Here is a 20,709-nt window from a genome sequence, read left to right on the forward strand (position 1 = left end):
TAGTTTAATTGTTTGTTACTGTATTTGTTCTTTTATTTATTTATTTTTTTTTTTTTGCGTAGCATTTTCTGCTCTATCCTTCCTTTTTTCCTTCCTTTTCTTTTTTCCCTTTTTTTTTTTTTTTTCTTCCATTTGTGTATGTGTGAATAACGCTGCATGAAAGGAAAAGAACAATCCAAAACGAGGCGACGCGGAAGGAGAAAGAAGAAAAAAAAAAAAAAAGGAAAAGTCCTTACCCTTTTCAAAGATATATTTACATATTTACAAAGAAATTGGGGGAAAAAATTATTAAAATTATAAAAAATTATGGAGACAAAATTTTTGTAACAAAAGAAAAAAAAATTCAATGAACATTTTTTAAATTTTCACAGAAAAAAAAAAAAAAAAACATTCTTCTTTTTTTTTAAGAACACACATTTTCTTTTTTTTTTCCGCTTGCGAAAACTATTTTTTTTCTTCCTTTTTTTTTTTTTTTTTAAAGAAAAAATAAAAAGGACAAAAAAAAAAAATAATAAAAGAACTTTAAAAAGAATAAGAAATAACATGAATATTCAAACTCCTTATGTCTATTTATCACATAAAAAAAAAAAAAGACAAAAGGGGGGTATGAAAACCAATATTCTCCTTATCACATATTTACTCCAGTCCTAAACCCTGAACCGTGAACCTTAAACCGTCAACCCTAAAACCTAAACCCTGAACCCTAAACCGCGAACCTGAGAACATGAACCCTGAACCCTGAACTCTAAACCTAAAACTGTGAACCCTAAACCTTAAACCCTAAACACTGAACCTTAAACCATTAACCCGGAACCTAAACTTGGAACCTCTTCAATAGAAACACGTTCCATTGGAACCCCTTCCATAAGAACCTCTTCCTTAGGAACCTGTTCTTCTTCCATAAATTCCGATCCCATGAACTCTTGAACCAAAAGTTCCAGAATATCCTTCTGGTTCAACTGTGTGTCCCCTTTTTGACATTCGTCCAACACTTCAAAATGAATTTCAATAATGGTGCGACGATTCACGCGACCAGAACGTTTTGTTCTTGTTGGAGTAGAACGAGGTTTTCGTTCCTTCACCAATTGATATTCATGTGCAGCACCTTCATCCACATGACCGAGGACTTGTTCCTGTACCGATGAACCAGGAATTTCAGCAGGAGATCTTCTGAAACGTGGTCCTCCTTTACCAAGAGGACCAAAATACTACAAAAAAAAAAAAAAAAAAATGAGAGGATATTTTTGCTAAGAAGATTGTGAAAAAAATTTTTTTACACATTTATTTTATTTTATTTTTTTTTTCCTTTTAACCATTAATTTTGTCCATTAAAATTTTTTTTTTTCCTTTTAACCATTAAAAACTTTTTTTTTTTCCTATTAATTTTTTTTTTTTTTTTTTTTTTCATTAATTTTTTTTTATATTTTTTTTTTTTTTATCTTACCTTCCAAAGATAATAAGCCATAGCAGAAAGGCCAATAGAGACAGGAGCCAAAGGAAGAAAAGGGGTAAGGAGATCCGTAAGAAGGATGGGACAGACTGTATTCTCTAATGTTTTTTCCATTTGTTCTTGTTTCGTTTGGTCCTTGAACATTAAACCCACATTGGTTTTTACATTGGCAGTGCCAATGGAGCAATCTTTATAGTCGTTCAGTTTGCATTCAAAACAAGAATTAGGACCATTCTTTTTGCATGGAGGTGTGTCATTCATAATGGCATTACTTTGGCTGAAAGCGTAGTTTATGCCCTCCTTTATGCTACAATGGGGATGTACCCAACTCTGTCCTTTTTTTTTCGTTTCTGCCATTTTTTGCAATTGTTTTGCATATTCTTTAAGAAATAAACAACCCATCGTTTGTCTAAACGATGGGCCGTTAACACGACCATTACCGTGGGTATAAATGTGCTGCAATCCTGAAGCAAAAAGTAAACAAGCTGCTTTATTTGTGTGTTTTCCTTTATGGCCAAATTTACTCCATTTGCTGTCGTCATTGCAGTATTCGGCAGCTTTAGCCTGATTCTTAGACTCCATCATATTATTTAGAAGATCAGTTAATACATCCTTGACATCACTTTCGATGTTGGTCTGATCATAAAAGAAGGGAAGGAAGAGAAAAAAAAATATATATGTATGTATACATATATACATATGTATACATACATATATACATATATACATATGTATACGTATATACATATACATATATACATGTATACATATACATATATACATATATACATATATACATATACATATATACATATATACATATACATATATACATGTATACATATACATATATACATATACGTATATACATAAATGTATATATGTAGTTGTTATGGATGTTGGTTCCTTTACCCAAGTCACTGTTCTATTTGGGCCTGTTCCTTTATTCTTAATTTTTCCGTATTTTTTGATTGCACATTGGAGTTGAGTACAGAAAGACTTGTTCATGTTAGTGATAGTAGTTAAGGTAGACTTCACTTCGGGGATGGATTGGTTGTTGGATGGGTCTTCGTTGAGGAATTTGTTCATTTGATCTTTGACTTTAACTGCGTCAGTTGCATTAGTATTGCAATTTTGTCCACTTTGTTGTGATGGTGATGTTGTTGAACTAATCAAAGAGCTGTCAACACTTAGCTGGCAAACCTTAAAATCTGGTTGCCTTGTGCAAACAAAACATTCTTTAGTACTACCACCGGAGGTCAAACACGAAGTCGAAGACGAAGAATTATGCTTCGCATTCCATTCATTAAACATTTCTATTATTTTTGTCTCATGAATGGGACATTTATCTTTCGACTCATCTCTTATCTTATCTGCGTAAAGGTTAAGTGCTGCGCACATTATAGTTTGTTTAAAAAATTTATCATCAACCGTATTACCGTTCTGAGTAACCTGAACTTGGTTAATGTAGTCTAAACCTGCTGTGATATGATTACATGCTTTTCTTTCAACACTATGTTCATTACCATCACCAAATGCTTTACATGGACCATTTTTGTTCGTTGCATTCGTTGTTCCATTCTGAGATATTTGTTCGAACATTGCTTGCAATGTTGGTCTGACGCCTTCATCCCAAAATTGACACTGTAAAAAAAAAAAAAAAGAAAAGGTTACATATATGTAGTTAGTAGGTTGTGTAGTACCCGGTTGCTGTGCCATCCGGTTCGTGTAGTATCCGGTCATTGTCTGCGAGGAGCTTTTCCCTTCCCCCCCCTAAAGTAACTAAAGCTAACCCCGAAACCTCATTCCAATACCCGTACAACCTTATTCCAATACCTTGAAACCTTATTCCAATACCCTGAAACCTTATTCTAACACTCTTACCACCTTATTCTAACACCCTTAACGCCTTATTCTAACACCACAACAACCTTATTGTAACCCCCCCACAACCTCATTCGAACACCCTTACAACCTTATTCTGACACCCCTAAGACCTTATTCGGACACCCCTAAGACCCTATTCTGACACCCCTAAGACCCTATTCTGACAACCCTAAGAGCCTATTCTGACACCCTTACCACATTATTCTAATACCCTTAACACCTTATTTTAACACCATTACCACCTTATTCTGACACCCGTACAACCTTATTCCAACACCCCAACAACCTTCATCTTATACCCTACAACCTTCATCTTATACCCTACAACCTTCATCTTATACCCTACAACCTTATTCTAACACACTTAGCACCTTATTCTAACATCTATATAACATTATTATGACACCCTTACCATCTTATTCTAACACCATTACCACCTTATTCTAACACCTTTACCACCTTATTCCAACACACTTCCCACCTTATTCTAACACCCTTACCACCTTATTCTAACACCTTGACCAACTTATTCTGACACCCCTGAGACCCTATTCTGACATCCCTACAACCTTACTCTAACACCCCTACAACCTTATTCAAACACCCGGAATCCGAATTCTGACACCCCTAAAACCTGTTTCCTGGACCCTTGAAACCTTTATACCTGAACCCCTGAAACCTTTATTCCTGAACCCCTGAAACCTTTATTCCTGAACCCAGAATCTGAATTTTTTTTTTCCTTTATTCCTTCTACCCCTCAGTGTTGTGGTAGGTTGGTTGTTCGTAGTAATACTTACCCAATTCTTCGTAGGATTGCTAGTTCCGCTCGTCGTGGTCACTCGATTTTTGAACCATTTGGTTGCGGCGCATTTAATGTAATCACATAAAGTAGACATGTGGTTTATTTGTTCCAATGTGGATTGTATGTTGGTGTTGGTGTTGGAGTCCAACATACCCATCACTTTCTTCAACAGAGGGTCTTTTCCAATTTTAGATCTGAAACACTGTTGTTCTTTATCACACTTCTCACATGAACCCTTCTCACTATCATTCTTCTTACTTTTCTCCCCACACCAATCTTCACGTTTACTCTCCCCCTCCTTGAAGGCCTTATCTATTCCTTCCTGTACAGCACAAACATAACCACCCTTTTCCGCCTGTTCCTTTAATTTCTGTGCGAATGCATTGAGTATTACACAGCGCATGGTAGAACGAAATATTCGGTTATTCAATTTGACCCCCTCAGAACCGGATCCGTTCTCCTTCATTTGATGTATACTCTTCAATGCTTTAACAATAAGTTTGCATGTTGCTTTGCTTACGCAATCCGTTGCACCATTGGGGCATGTAACGGCATTGCACAGATCGCCTATACTGTCATCATTATTCTTTCCTATGTTCTTGTCAAGTTCGGTGACTTGCTCCTCGACATCCTTCCACATTTCATCCTATAGGTAAGTATATATATATATATATATATATATATGCATATGCATATGCATATATACATATGTATATACATATGTATATGCATATACATACACATGTATATGTACATACATATGTATACATATGTATATATATGTATGTGTATATTTATTCATCCCATGAAAACATATATAATGCATGCGCATACACTTCGTACACTAATCTATCATTCACTACAATGCACAGCAACGGTTCCATACCTTGTCAGTTTGCTCCGTCCCGTCTTTCCCCCTGTCATCGAACCACTGCTTCTTTACACATTCTACACGACCACACAAATTACCCATGTTTTTGCATTGACCACCACCTGCGGGAGGGGAAAGATGTTAAAAGAGAATGGGAAGATGAAAGGAAAGGAAGTGGAAAGGTGAAGGGAAAAATAGAAAAATGAATAAAAAGAAAAGGAAGGAGGGGAAGGTGGAATTGGTGATGATAGTAGAATGGTTTGATGGTGGCTATGGTGATGATGATGATGGTTGTGCGGGAATTGTGAAGTAGGATTGTGTTGGTGGTGTCTACTTACATATGGTCTTCGTTAGAGAATCTTTCGTGAAGGAACTACTAATATTACTATCTTCCAACTTTAGGTCAATTTTCTTCTTTAACTCCGTTAATTGCGCTGTGCTGCTATTTTCTTTAATGTTGCAATTTTTATAGCCCGTAAACCTCTCACACGTAAAACATTTATCGCCCTTGCAACCGGTACTGTCCCCCCTAATAGTAGCACTCTTATTAAAAGCCGCTGTTATCCCTTCCGTTACACTCCTTTCCTTTTTACATCGAAGGTCCATCAGTCTATCTGCAACGGCATTTAATAAAACACAACGCATCGTTCTTTGGAACGATGCCTTAACGGCATCGTTCGGTTGGCCGTTGGCATTGTCCTGGATGTCGTAGAGGTTTTTTAATCCTGCTGCTATACGGAGGCAAGCCTCCTTATCTCTCGGCTTCCCGTCTGGATGACTCTCAAGGTCATTACAGTATTTATCAACTTCCTTCTTCTTCGAATTTATGCCTTTGCCAAGGGTGGTGAGTTCATTCTTTGCTGCGTTCCATACTTCCTTCTACAAGTAATATATATATATATATATATATATATACGTACATACATACATACGTATACATATACCTATATATACATGTATATATATACGTACGCGTATATATATGTGTATACACCTATATATATATATGTATATATAGGTATGTATTTTTATGTGTCTCATGGTTATTCCCTTACCCAGTCGTCTTTTGTCAGGTTTTGGCCATTCTGCCCCTTATGTTTAACGTCTTTTAACCATTTTTCGGATATACATTGGAAGCGTTTACATAAGTCCTTCACTTCATTCATTTTCTGTGCAGCTGCCGTCACAGCGGGATCGCTTTCCTTTACGATGTCCTTCAATTTGTTCTCAACCTTCGAATCTGGGTCAGAGCTTCCATTTGCTTTAATTTCACAACTCTTAAAGGTGTTTTCATCCCATTGACAAGGGACACAAGGTCCCTTGCCATTGCACTTACCATTAGAACTTAAACCCTTGCCAAGATCGAAAGCCTTTTCTATCCCTTTATCAATATTACAAATGGACTTCTTTTTCATTTCATTTGCATAGGCATGAAGTAAGAAACAACCCATCGCTTGTTTCAACGATGGGTTGTTCTTAAAGATGTCGTCGTCTGTCGACGACGTCGCCGACGTCGTCTTGTACAGTTCTTTGAAGCCGGCATGCAAAAAATTGCATGCCGTCTTCTCAGAAGGAGATGCCGTACTTCCATCTTGCAATGTTTTACATTCTTCTTTCTCTGCTGTACCCTTCTGTGTCATTGCTGCGGACAGGTCTGTCCACAGCTGTTTGACATGCTTCGTCCAAAACTCATTCTGCAAATAAAGTAATATATATATATATATATATATATATATATATATATATATATATGCATATGCATATATACATATGTATACATGTACGTATATATATATGTGTATATGTAAGTGTACATGTATACATGTAACTGCCATTTTTTACTACCTAAGTAGACTGCGTGTGCGCCCACTTACCTTTCCCGTGTTGCTCTGTTCCCCCTGCTTCGCTGCACATTGTATACGTTCACATAACGATTTTCCCTTATTTATATCAGTTAAGGTTTGTTGTATTTGGGTGTCCTCCGTTTTTTTGCTGCTGTCGAGTATTGATTCCACTTTAGACTTTACATTGTCAGCGGTGCCGTCAAGGGTGCAACTGCCAAGTTGGTTATAGTCCGTGTCGGTCCATTTGCACTCAATGCAAGGTCTACCGTTTATGCAATATTTGTCCTTAATTTGGGATGCCGCATTGAAAGCAGCGTCCATTCCTGGTTGTATGTTGCAGTACCCTTTTTGTTTTGCTTGATATTTTAATCTTTCAGCATAAGCTTTTAACATAAGACAATGTATAATTTGATCAGATAATTGATGTTTGCCACTTGCCGTTCTGTACATAATTTCTAATTTAGCTGTAATGTGTTTGCATGCTTCTTTATTTGCACTATTTAGGGAATTGTCCTTGTCGCAATTAGCACGTTGGGTGCCACTACTAGTAGTCGACGAATTAAAGAGATAGCTCAATTCGCCATGGACGCGCTTCTTCCAGAATTCCTCCTATATAGAAAAGGAAAAGGCAGTATATATATATATATATATATATATATATATATATATATATATACATATATTAACATATATACATATGGATACATATGTATGTATACATATACATATATATACATGTGTACATGTATGTACGTATAGATATACATGTAATTGTATATATGTAATGGTTATTCCCTTACCCAGTCGTCCTTTGTTAGGGTTTCGCCATTCCTGCCTTTCCCTTGGCTTATTAACCACCTCTTCCCTACACATTGGACACCATCACATAGACTGTCCATTGTATTTACAACCTTCGCCATTGCTTCTATTTGGGTGTCATCCTTCGGGATGATGGTATTCAATTTGTCCTGAACCTTCCCACGTGAGGCAGAGGGGACACCATTTGTGGTAATTGGGCATTTCTTCCATTTGTCGTCATCATCTCCTTGCCATTAGCTTTGCAAGAAGTTCCATCTTTACTCTTCGGATCTTTCCAGTCCGTGAATGCCTTTTTTATTCCTTTTTCTATGTCACAAACAGCTTTATCTTTCATGTGTTTTGCAAAAGAATGAAGTAAGAAACAACCCATCGTTTGTCTAAACGATGGGTATTTCTTAGATAAGATGTCGTCGTCGCCTGTCGTCGACGACGACGTCGGACTGTACAGTTCTTTAAAGCCGGCATGCAAATAATTGCATGCCGTCTTTTCAGAATGAGTTGCTGTAGTTCCATTATTATCCACTGTATTACATTGACCTTCCTGCTCCTTATTATTCTTCATAGCGTTAGACAATTCATCCCACAATGTTTTCATATGCTCTGTCCAAAATTTGTCCTATATAAGTAGTAATATATATATATATATATATATATGCATATGCATAAATGCATATGCATATATACATATACATATGTATACATACGTATACATATACATATGTATATATGTGTACATGTATGTGTATGTACATACGTACATATGTGTACATGTACATTCGTACATATGTATGTATATGTAAGTATATGTATGCACATGCATGGATATACATGTATGTATGTATATACACATATGCGTTTACATATGTATGTACATATACATATGAGTATATGTATATACGTATATACATGTATGTCTACATACGTATGTATGTACATATATGTATATATGTACATATGTATGTATACGTAAGTATATATATGTATATATGTATATATGTATATGTATATATGTATACCTATATACATATATGTGTATACATACATACGTATATATACATACGTATACGTATATGTATATATATATGTATGTATACGTATGTACATACGTATATATACGCGTATACATGTACATATATATGTACATCCTGCTGTAGGTATATATATATATATACGTACACATATATCTGTACATCTATGTATATGTACATATATGTGTATACATATAGATGTATATGTACATACGTATATATATATGTATATATGTATATATGTATGTGTACATGTCTATGTACATATGTATGTATGTGTACATGTCTATATGTGTATGTACATGTCTGGGTACATATGTATGTATATGTATATGTGCATATATATATGTGTATATACATACTCACATCCATATATATATGTCTACATACATTTGTACATACGTATATATATACGTATATGCGTACGCATATGTATATGTCTATGTATATGTATATATATATACATACACGTATATATGTATATGCACATATGCGTCTACATATGTATGCATATATGTGTGTACATATATGTCCACATACATATGTACATACGTACATGTGTATATATGTATACATATATACATACGTATATGCGTATGCATATGTACATCCTTCCATATGTATATATATATACATACGTCTACATATATGTATATGTAAATATATATATATGTATATATACGTATATATATATATATATACATATACATATATGTGTCTGCATATATGTGTATGTGTATGTGTATGTACATACGCATACATAAATATATATATATACATATGTATGTATATACAAATACGTGTATATGTATACATGCATGTACACATCCATATCTACGTATGTATGTCTGTATGTATATATGTGTATGTATGTATACATATATACATATATAGACATATATGTATGTGTATACATATAAGTATATGTATATACATATATGGACATATATGTATGTGTATACATATAAGTATATGTACGTACATCTGTACATTTATGTATATGTATGTGTATATGTCTGTATGTATATATATGTACATCTGTACATGTGTCTACATGTGTATGTATGTACATATATGTATATATGTACATATATATGTACATATACCTAGATGTACAGATGTATACATACGTATACATATACATACATATATACATATATATACATATATATACATATATATATATACATATATGTAGATATATACATATATATATATATATATATACTTATACGCACATACACACATAAATACGCATAAATATACATATAAATGCATATACACATACGTACATTCGTACATATACATCTATATGTATACACATACATCTACATGTATGTCTATATGTATGTACATACGTACATACATCTGTACATCTGTTGACATATACGTATATGTATACGTCTATATATGTATACACATATATGTATACATATATGTATATGTATATGTATGTATCTTCGTATGTATATATGCATCTATGTCGTCTTCTCTTTCCTTCTTCTCACTTACCGTAGCTGACGGTTGTCCTGGTCCTGATTGTGGTCCTCCTGGTGATGCTCCTGGTTGTGGTGCTGCTGTTGATGGTGTTGGTGGTGGCTGTTTCTTCAGGTAGTCATCAATACATTTTAAGCGATTGCATAAAGCATTACTGTTCTTGTCAGTTTGCGCCTTCTCGATACAATCGTTAGCTTTTGCTATTGGATCGACTAATACGTTTAATTGATGTGCCATTCCTGCTTGAAGTAAGTCCATAATTCTATCACTTTGGCAAGGAGGTTTGGCTTTCTGCTTGGCCCTCGCCTCCCGCTCCTCCTGCTCACTCGTGTACCTGGACCACGCTACTATATTATAGAACCCCGTAATACTGCCGGTCCCCGAAACCTGCTTTGCATCATTTAACCATTTTTGAACTTGGGACCCAATTAACTCCTCTGTTCCCTTCACATCATCCACTTTAACCCAAGAACATATACTACTCCCACTGGAAGACTTAAGTTGACTCCCACCGTTCTTCATAATACGGGAAATAACTTCCATAAAGTCTTCCACTTTATACTTATGCATAAGGATTCTTAATATAACTTCATTTCCTATTACACACCTTAAATATTGTTTCCAATCCTCCTCATCCTGCTTGCCAACATTTCTCTTCTTATTCCCATGCCAATCTAAACCCCCCATCCAGTTGACTGTTTTCACTAAGATTTTGCATACATTCTTCATTTCATTTGTTTTCTTATTACCACTACTTGGATCCCTCAGATCTTCCATGCCTGCACATGCAGTTGCGGCACTCCCGGATTCATTCAAAATTTCCATGTAGGGCTTCAGTTCCCCCAACATTCTGTCCACTTCGCTCTTCAGACCACCCTAAAAAAAAAAATAAAAAAAAGTAAAAATAAAACGACCAAAAAAAAAGAAAAAAAAAATTATTAGCAACACACACATACATACACTTACACATATACATGTATATATACATATATACGTACATATATACATATATATATATATATATATATATATATATATATGTGTGAAATTTATGCACATTCTATTAAAAATTCTACAGAAAATACACACACATATATATCTATATGTGAGGGAGAATCGGAGAAGGAAGTTGCTCCTTCATTTTTTCCCTCCCCAAATATTCTTATATATTTCTTTCGTCCATTTAAAAAAATAAAATATAACAACAACAAATAACGACAAATAACCATAATAATGATAATAATAATAAGGACAAATAATAATAATGATAATAATAATGATAATAATAATAATGATAATAAGGATAATAATAACATTACTTACCGGAATGGCTCCGTCTGGGACTGAAGTCCCAGTACCACCCGCGGAGGACGCACCTTGATTTCGTTGTTCCCATTCTTGTCTTAATTTGTTCAAATTTTCATTCCACGCATCCCTTAGTTCATTTCCCTTCTGCTCACTTTTTGTTCTTTCTCCGTCCGTCAGAGCGGAGCATGCATCAGCTGTTGCCGCTGCCTGCACCGCTGCACCTCCCGCCATGATTATTGTTTATTCTTTATTTGTTCTGTTCTCTTCTCCTCTACAATTTGTATATTATGGAAAATTTAACATGACTATTATAGAGAAAAAAAAAAGAAAAAAATTTTTTTTTTCTTTTTTTCACCTTCCTTCTCCCTTAAAAAGATGTAAAGTGCAGGCCATATTTCTTGTTGTTCAAAGAAAAAACGAGGAAAAAAAACCTTCTTCTTCCTTCTTACTTCCCTCTAAGAAGAGATTATTTTGTCCCTTACTACTCCTTACCCTTCCCCTCTAAGAAGTGATTACTTTGCCTCCTTACTTCTCTTTACCTTCCTCTAAGAAGAGATTATTTTGCCTCACTACTCTTTATCCTTCCTCTAAGAGGAGATTATTTTGCCCTTACTACTTCTTACCTTCCCCTCTAAGATGAGATTATATTGCCTCACTACTCCTTACTCCTTACCTACATTTAAGAAGAGATTATTTTGTCCCTTCCTTAATCTTTACCTTCTCCTAAGAAGAGATTATTTTGTCCCTTACTACTCCTTACCTTCCCCTCTAAGAAGAGATTATTTTGTGCCTTACTACTCCTTACCTTCACCTCTAAGAAGAGATTATTCTGTCCCTTTCTTAATCCTTACCTTCCCCTCTAAGAAGAGATTATTTTGTCCCTTCCTTACTCCTTACCCTTCCCCTCTAAGAAGAGATTATATTGTCCCCTTACTACTCCTTACCTTCCCCTCTAAGAAGAAATTATTTTGCCTCAATACTCCTTCTCCTTATCTTCCCCTTTAAGAAGAAATTATTTTGTCCCTTCCTCTTTCTTTAAAAAAGAGCTTATTTTGCCTTTCTACTCTTTATCTTCCCCTCTAAGATCAGATTATTTTGTCCCCCCTTCCTTATCCTTTCCCTTTAAGAAGAGATTATTTTGTCCCTTTCTTTCCTCTAAGAAGAGATTCTTTCGCCCCCTTTTATTTTTCTTCCTCTAAGCACGATACTTTTTATACCCTTCCCTTAAGAAGAGATTATTTTGCCCCCTCACTACTCCTTATCTTTCCCTCTAAGAAGAGATTATTTTGCTCTACTACTACTTACCGTTCTCTAAGAGGAGATTACTTTGCCTCACTACTCCTTACCCTTCTCTAAGAGGAGATTTATTTTGCCCCTCCCTTTTATTTTGCTTTCTTCCTTCCTTTAAGAAGAGATTATTTTCTTTCTCCCTTCCTATAAGAAGAGATTATTTTGTCCCTTACTACTCCTTACCTTCCCCTCTAAGAAGAGACTATTTTTCCTTACTACTTCTTAACTCCCCCTACGAAGAGATTATTGTGCTCTACTGCTACTTATCTTCCTTTTAAGAAGAGATTATGTTGCCTTTCTCCCTTCCCTTAAGAAGAGATTATCTAAACCCTGAACCCTCCTTACCTTTCCTCTAAGAAGAGATTATTTTGCCCGACTACAACTTACCTCCCTTTAAGAAGAGATTAGCTAAACCCTGAACCCTAAACCTAAAAAGAGATTACCTAAACCCTGAACCCTTCTTACCTTCCTCTAAGAAGAGATTATTTTGCCCTACTACTCCCTACCGTTCTCTAAGAAGAGATTATTTTGTCCCACTACTCCTTACCTTACCTTCTCCTAAGAAGAGACTATTCTGACCCTTTTTTACTTTTTCCTTACCTTCCCCCTCTAAGAAGGGATTATTTTGTCCCTTCCTTAATCCTTACCTTCCTTCCTCTAAGAAAGGATTATATTGCCCTACTGCTCCTTACCTTCCTCTCTAAGAAGAGATTATATTGGCCTACTACTCCTTACCGTCCCCTAAGAGGAGATTACTTTTTTCTACCTTCCTCTAAGAAGAGATTAGTTTGCCCCCTTTTATTTTTCTCCTCACCTCCCTCTAAGAAGAGATTATTTCGCCTCAATACTCCTTCTCCTTACCTTCCCCTCTAAGAAGAGATTATTTTGCCCTACTACTCCCTACCGTTCTCTAAGAAGAGATTATTTTGTCCCTTACTACTCCTTACCTTCCCCTCTAAGAAGAGATTATTTTGCTCCCCCACTACTCCTTATCCTTCCCCTCTAAGAAGAGATTACTTTGCCCGACTACAACTTACTCCTTACCTTTATGCAGGAAGAGATTATTTTGTCCCTTTCTACTTTCCCCTTACCTTCCCCTCTAAGAATAGATTATGTTGCCTTATTACTCTATACCGTTCTCTAAGAAGAGATAACTCCCTTACCTTCCCCTCTAAGAAGAGATTATTTTGCCTCACTACTCCTTCCCTTCCTTCCTCTAAGAAGAGATTATTTTGCCTTACTACTCTTTACCTCTCTCTTAAGAAGAGATTATTTTGCCCCTATAATTCCTTACCTCCCTATAAGAAGAGATTATTCTGACCCACTACTCCTCCTCCTTACCTTCCCCTCTAATAAGAGATTATTTTGCCCCTTACTACTTTTTACCTTCCCCTCTAAGAGGAGATTATTATGCCCTCACTACTCCTTACTTTCCCTAACAGGAGATTATTTTCTCTCCTTTCTCCTGAAGAAGGGATTATTTTGCCACCCCCCTTTTATTTTCTTCTCCTTACCTTCCCCTCTAAGAAGAGATTACTTTGTCCCACCTTTGTTTTCTTCCTTCCTTCCTCTAAGAAGAGATTTATTTTGCCCTACTACTCCTTATCCTTCCCCTCTAAGAAGAAGAATTATTTTGTCCCCTTCCTTAATCCTTACGTTCCCTTAAGAAGAGATTATTTTGCCCCTCACTACTCCTTACCGTTCTCTAAGAAGAGATTATTTTGCCTTCCTTCCTTTCTCCTTACTTCCCCTTAAGAAGGGATTATATTGCCTTCCTTAAGCCACAACGTCCCTTAAGGAGAGATTATTTTGCACTTCCTTCTTCTTCCTTTAAGAACAGATAACTTCCTTACCTTTCCATAAGAGGAGATTATTTTGCCCCCCCTTTCACTTTTTCCTTCCTCTAAGAATAGATTATTTTGCCTTACAACACCTTACCTTCCTCTCTAGGAAGATGTTATTTTGCCTTACTACTCCTTACTCCTTACCGTCCCCTCTAAGAAGAAATTATTTTGCCCTACTACTCTTTACCTTCCCCTCTAAGAAGTGATTATTTTGCCCTACTACTCCCTTCCCTTTTTCTAAGAATATATTATTTTTCCCTACTACTCCCTTCCCTTTTTCTAAGAATATATTATTTTTCCCTACTACTCTTTACCTTCCTCCAGGAAGAGATTATTCTGTCCCCCCTTCCTTAATCCTTACCTTCCCCTCTACGAAGAGATTATTTTGTCCTCTTACTTTCTCCTTACCTTCCCCTCTAAGAGGAGATTATTTTGTGCCCCTTCTATATTCCTCTCCTTCCTTTAAGAAGAGATTATTTTGCTCCACTACTACTTACTTTCTTTCTTCCTTCCTCTAAGAAGAGATTATTTTGCCTTCCTTTTTACTTTCTCCTTACCTTCCTCTAAGAAGAGATTACCTAAACCCGGAACCCCTCTTACCTTCCTCTAAGAAGAGATTATTTTGTCCCTTCTTACTTCTTTCCTTACCTTTTCTCTAAGAAGAGATTATTTTGTCCCCCTTTTATTTTTTCCCCCTTTTATTTTTCTACCTCTAAGCAGGATCCTTTTTATACCCTTCCCTTAAGAAGAGATTATTTTGCCTTACTACTCCTTACTGTGCTCTAAAAAGAGATTACTTCAACCCCTTCCTCTAAGAAGTGATTACTTTACTCCCTTCTCCTTAGCTTAAGAAGAGATAACTTCCTTACCTTCCCCTCTAAGAAGAAGAATTATTTTGTCCCTTACTACTCCTTACCTTCCCCTAACAGGAGATTACTTTCTCTCCTTTCTGCTTAAGAAGGGATTCTTTTGTCCTTACTACTCCTTTTTAACTCCCTCTAAGAAGAGATTACCTAAACCCTGAACCCTTCTTACCTTCCTCGAAGAACAGATTATTTTTCCCCCTTTTACTTTTTCCCCCCTTAATTTTCTTATCCTTCCTTTGAGAAGGGATTATTTTGCCCCTTCCTTGTTCTTACGTCACCCTTAAGAAGGGATTATTTTGCCCGACTACAACTTACCTTCCCTCTAAGAAGAAATTAACTAAACCCTGAACCCTTCTGACCTTCCTCTAAGAAGAGATTACCTAAACCTTGAACCCTTCTTACCTTCCTCTAAGAAGAAATTACCTAAACCCTGAACCCTTCTTACCTTCCTCAAAGAAGAAATTACCGAAACCCTGAACCCTAAACCCTAAAGCCTAAATACTGAACCCGGAACCTAGCACCCTAAACCCTAAACCCTAAAACCATAAACCCTAAACCCTAAATCCTAGAAAACCTAAATTATAAACCCTAAAACCTGAACCCTAAACCCTCAAACTGAACCCATGAACCCTAAACCCTAAACCCATGAACCCTAAACCCTAAACCCATGAACCCTAAACCCTAAACCCATGAACCCTAAACCCTAAACCCATGAACCCTAAACCCTAAACCCATGAACCCTAAACCCTAAACCCATGAACCCTAAACCCTAAACCCATGAACCCTAAACCCTAAACCCATGAACCCTAAACCCTAAACCCATGAACCCTAAACCCTAAACCCATGAACCCTAAACCCTAAACCCATGAACCCTAAACCCTAAACCCATGAACCCTAAACCCTAAACCCATGAACCCTAAACCCTAAACCCATGAACCCTAAACCCTAAACCCATGAACCCTAAACCCTAAACCCATGAACCCATGAACCCTAAACCCTAAACCCATGAACCCTAAACCCTAAACCCATGAACCCTAAACCCTGAAACCCTCAAACACGAAACCCTAAAGCCTGAAACCCTAAAGCCTGAAACCCTAAACCACGATACCATAAAGCCTGAAAACATAAAGCCTGAAACCCTACACCCCTGAACCCTAAAACTGGAAAACTAAACCCTAAACCCTGAACCCTAGAACCTAAAACCCTAAACCCTACACCTTACACCCTAAACCCTGAACCTGCAACCTAGAACCCTAAACCCTAAAACCATAAACCCTAAAACTCCTAAACCCTAAATCCTAGAAAACCTAAATTATAAACCCTGAACCCTAAACCCTGAACCCTAAACCTGGAACACTAAACCCTAAACCCTGAACCCTAGACCCTAAAACCCTAAACCCTGAACCCGAAATGCCTGAACCCTAAACCAATGAACACTAAACCCCTAAACCGTAAACACTGAACCCTTCTTACCTTCCTCTAAGAAGAGATTATTTTGCCCTTCTACACCTTACCTTACCTTACCTTCCTCTAAGAACAGATTATTTTGCCCCCTTACTACTCCTTACCTTCCCCTCTAAAAGGAAATTATTTTGTCGTACTACTCCTTACTTCCCTCTAAGAAGTGATTATTTTGCCCCACTTCTTTTATTTTTCTTCCTCCAAGGAGGATTATTTTGCCCTTCTCCTCCCCTTAAGAGGGAAAAAAAAAGAAGAGATAATTTTTTCTCCTTCTTTTAAGAAAAAAAGAAGGATTACTCCCTTGCTTCTTTTCCTCAAGAAGAATATTTTCTTCTTTTCCTTTACTCCTCTAAGAAAAAAAAAGAAGACATTACTTCCTTCCTTGCTTCCCTTAAAGAAAAAAGAAGGATCACTTCTTTCTCCCTCACTCCCTTAAGAAAAAAAAGAAGGATTATTTCTTCCCCTTCCTTCTCTTAAGAGAAAAAAAGAAAGAGATTACTCCTTTCTTTTACCTCTATGAGGATTATTTTGCCTATTTTTCCTTCACTCCCTTAAGAGAATAAAAAAGAAGATATTACTCCTTTCTTCTTCCTTCATGAAGAATATTTTGCCTACTTTTCCTTCACGCCCTTAAAAGAATAAAAAAGAAGAGATTACTTCTTTCTTCTTCCTTTTTGAAGATTATTTTGCCTATTTTTCCTTCACGCCCTTAAGAGAAAAGAAGAAGAGATTACTTCTTTCTTCTTCCTTCATGAAGATTATTTTGCCTATTTTTCCTTCACGCCCTTAAGAGAATAAAAAAGAAGAGATTACTTCTTCATTCCTTTCCTTCCCTTAAGAAGAGAATATTTTGCTTTCTTCCTTCCTTTAAGAAGAGATTATTTTCTTTCTCCCTTCCTATAGGAAGGATCCTTTTCATCTCCTCCCCTCCCCTTAAGAGAGAGAAAAAAAAAGAAGAGATTACTTCTTTCTACCCCCCACAAGACAGTATTCTTCCTTTCATTCTTAGCAGAAAAAAATATGAGAAAGTTTTCCTTACTATGCTACTTTTAAAAAACTAGAAAAAATATATACACAATTTTTTCCTTTTCCACCCAAAATTCAAAAAAAAAATTTTATACTTGTGAAAAATATTCCCCTTTATATAGTACCAGAAACTATTTCTAATAGGGCACTTTACCTCCTACCACCCTTGGCCCTACTTCCTCGGCCCACTCCCCCTTGGCCCATCTCCCCTTGACACATTTCCCCCTTGTCCCACACCCTTGGCCCACTCCTCTTGGCCCATCTCCCCCTGACCATTTCCCTTGGCCATCTCCCCTTGGCCTACTTCCTTGTCCGACTCCCCTTGGCCGCATTCCCCTGTCCACTTCCCTGTCCACTTCCCTGTCCACTTCCCTGTCCACTTCCCTGTCCACTTCCCTGTCCACTTCCCTGTCCACTTCCCTGTCCACTTCCCTGTCCACTTCCCTGTCCACTTCCCTGTCCACTTCCCTGTCCACTTCCCTGTCCACTTCCCTGTCCACTTCCCTGTCCACTTCCCTGTCCACTTCCCTGTCCACTTCCCTGTCCACTTCCCTGTCCACTTCCCTGTCCACTTCCCTGTCCACTTCCCTGTCCACTTCCCTGTCCACTTCCCTGTCCACTTCCCTGTCCACTTCCCTGTCCACTTCCCTGTCCACTTCCCTGTCCACTTCCCTGTCCACTTCCCTGTCCACTTCCCTGTCCACTTCCCTGTCCACTTCCCTGTCCACTTCCCTGTCCACTTCCCTGTCCACTTCCCTGTCCACTTCCCTGTCCACTTCCTTGGCCCATCTCTCCCCCCCTTTGACCATCACAAACACCTACACCCTTGTCGATCTCCCCCCCCTGACCATCACAAACACCTACACCCCTGTCCGACTCCAGACCTACACACATATATATGCAAACTAATTGCATTAGTAGCATGTACACCATAGCGTAGAGGAGTATGTACAATAAAAAAAAAAAAAAAGGAGTTTTTCCCAAAATTTTAGGGTTTTTGGGGTTTTAACGGTTTTAACGGTTTTCAGGGTTTTCGAGTTTGCGGGTTCTTAGGGTTTGCTGTTGAGGGGTTCATGATCCAGGTTCTAGATTTTCATGGTTTCGGGTTCAGATTACGGATATAGGAAGAAGGTTCCTAGGGGTGCAAGAACTTAGATTCCGGCTTTAGGAGAAAGGTTGTAGGGGTGTTGTCAGATTCCGGGTTTAGGAAGAAGGTTTCTAGGGGTATTAGTAGTCATGTTGTTGTGGTGTTGGAATGATGTTGTTTGGGGTGTTGGAATGAAGGTTGTTTGGGGAGTTGGAATGAAGGTTGTTTGGGGTGTTGGAATTAAGGTTGTAGGGGTGTTGGAATGAAGGTTGTTTGGGGTGTTGGAATAAAGGTTTTAGGAGTATTGGAATAAGGTCGTTAGGGTGTTGGAATGATGTTGTTTGGGGTGTTGGAATGAAGGTTGTTTGGGGTGTTGGAATGATGTTGTTTGGGGTGTTGGAATGATGTTGTTTGGGGTGTCAAAATTCGGATTCCGGATTTAGGTGTAAGGTTCTTGGGGGTGTTAGGACTTAGATTCCGGGTTTAGGAGGAAGGTGTCAAGGTGTTAGAACTTAGATTCCGGGTTCAGCAAGAAGGTGTCAGGGTGTTAGAACTTAGATTCCCGGTTTACGACAAAGGTGTCAGGGTGTTAAAACTTAGATTCCGGGTTTAGGTGGAAGGTTTTAAGGGTGTTAGAAGTCAGATTCCGGTTTTAGGAGGAAGGTTGTCAGGGTGTTAGGACTTAGATTCCGGGTTTAGGAGGAAGGGAAAAATTTGTCTAATAAATTATTAAAATGCCAACCTCCTCCACAAGAACAGGACAATTTGCCTATAGGCAAATCTGAAACGAAATAAACAGTTAACAAAGTCCTTGTAGGAAAAAGGTGTGTGAGTGTGTGCGTATGTGATGGTGGCGGTGGGGAGGTAACTTAGTTCCTTTATATATATGAATAAATAATATTCCTGATTCAATATTATAATTTTATGTCTAATATATATAATGGTAGGGTATCATGTTGTTTTTATATACTAAACATATATTATATTATTATGATCACATATGATTACATATGATAACGTACGACCACATATCATAACTTGTGATAACTTATGATAACTTACGATAACATATCATGACATATGATAACATATCATGTTCATATTATGTTCATATTACGCTGATTTTTCCTCATTATGGTATATTACTGTATTTTTTTTACTTTATATATTAGGACAATGTTCACTCCGGGCATTATACACATCTATACATATATGCGTATATATATGTTCTTTCCTTCTCCTTCTTTACATTCATTCTTCTATTTCTGTTCTGTTCTTCATTCATTTTCTCATTATTTTTTCTTTTCATCCTTTCTGTTCACTCCTCCATTTCCTTCTTGTTCCTTCTTTCATTAAGAAAAAGGAATCCTCCCCTATTAAACCAAATACTTAACGATATATTGCAGCTATCAATCCCGCAACCTAAAAATGCGAAATCTTACACATACAAACCTTAAAAATGCGCAACCTTACACACTTTAAATGCTAAGTATCACATTCCCTCAGTGATTTTTTCACACATTCTTTTCTTTCAACTTTTCCTTATTCTCTAAAAAAAACAAATTTTCCCCATAAAACATCTAAACAACAAGCCACATTGTTGCTCTTATAAATTGAAACCTTAACCCT

General features: G+C 36.9%; 1 pseudogene, besides 1 other annotated feature; it reads right to left on the reverse strand.

The window, feature by feature from the left end:
- Window positions 1-794: 794 nt before the first annotated feature.
- PKNH_0920200 lies at window positions 795-11,737 on the reverse strand (annotated as a pseudogene).
- Window positions 795-11,737: a sequence feature (SICAvar, type I, pseudogene).
- Window positions 11,738-20,709: the final 8,972 nt, after the last annotated feature.

This window comes from Plasmodium knowlesi (assembly GCF_000006355.2).
Source record: "Plasmodium knowlesi strain H genome assembly, chromosome: 9".
NCBI classification, from domain to species: domain Eukaryota; phylum Apicomplexa; class Aconoidasida; order Haemosporida; family Plasmodiidae; genus Plasmodium; species Plasmodium knowlesi.